General features: G+C 46.2%; 1 pseudogene; it reads left to right on the top strand.

Moving 5' to 3' along the window:
* Positions 1-543: 543 nt before the first annotated feature.
* On the top strand, positions 544-855 carry LOC136118151 (peptidyl-prolyl cis-trans isomerase A pseudogene; annotated as a pseudogene).
* The last annotated feature ends 324 nt before the right edge of the window (positions 856-1179 follow it).

Genomic DNA, 1179 nt, shown 5'->3' with positions numbered 1-1179 from the left:
AAAATAAGGCCTTGAGTCAAAGACCAGCAAGGAGGTGAGTGAGGCAGGATCAGAGTAAGGGAGGAGAGAAAGGTGGGAAACCGGCGGGAAAGGGAGGTGAGTGCCAGGGTTTGATGGCCTTGGTGGGCCAGGAGAAGGACTTTGGATAGTATTCCAAATATGGGGGGAAGCCATTTGAGGGTCCTAAGCAGGAAAGGCACATGATCTGATTTCTATGTTAAAATAACCACTCTGACAGGTTTATAGAGAGTGGAATGTGGTGGGGTATGGGAGCAAGAGTAGAAGCAGGGAGAAAGCTGGATCAAGGAATGAGAAGAGGGCCTTGCAGATGCTGCCGCCTGGAGCCTCTCCCACTGTCCAGCCATGGTCAACCCACCGTGTCCTTCGACATTGCCATCGACGGTGAGCCCTTAGACTGTGTCTCCTTCAAGCTGTTCGCAAAGTTCCAAAGATAGCAGAAAATTCCCGTGCTCTGAGCACTGGGGAGAAAGGATGTGTTTATAAAGGTTCCTGTTTTCACAGAATACTGTAATTCCAGGATTTATGTGCCAGGGTTGTGACTTCACACACCATAATGGCATTGGTGGCAAGTCCATCTATGGGGAGAAGTTTGATAAGAGTTTCATCCTGAAGCATATGGGTCCTGGCATCTGTTCCACGGCAAATGCTGGAACCAACACAAGCTGTTCCCAGTTTTTCATCTGCACTGCCAAGACTGAGTGGTTGGATGGCAAACCTGTGGTCTTTAGCAAGGTGAAAGAGGGAATGAATATTGTGGAAGTCATGGAGTGCTTTGGGTCCAGGAATGGCAAGACCAGCAAGAAGATCACCACTGCTGACTGTGGACAAATCTAATAAATTTGACTTGTGTTTTATCTTAACCACCAGACCATTCTTTCTGCTCAGGAGAGCACCCCTTCACCCCCATCTGCTCGAAATATCCTATAATCTTTGTGCTCCCACTGCAGTTCTTTGGGTTCGATATTTTCCTCATCCCTCTCCAAGCTTAGCTGGATTGCAAAATTAACTTTATGACTATGAAATAAAAACTAAACAGAAAAAAAAGGAATGAGAAGAGGATGGTAGCTCAGGAGATGAAATAGAAGGCATCTCCCATTTCCGCAAATAGAGGGTCCCCAAAAAGTATTTTAGCCAACTTGAATATACGATTTCCAGAAT

Source organism: Phocoena phocoena, chromosome 2, assembly GCF_963924675.1.
Source record: "Phocoena phocoena chromosome 2, mPhoPho1.1, whole genome shotgun sequence".
In the NCBI taxonomy this organism is placed as follows: Eukaryota; Metazoa; Chordata; class Mammalia; order Artiodactyla; family Phocoenidae; genus Phocoena; species Phocoena phocoena.
This window is presented reverse-complemented; position numbering and strand designations above follow the sequence as displayed.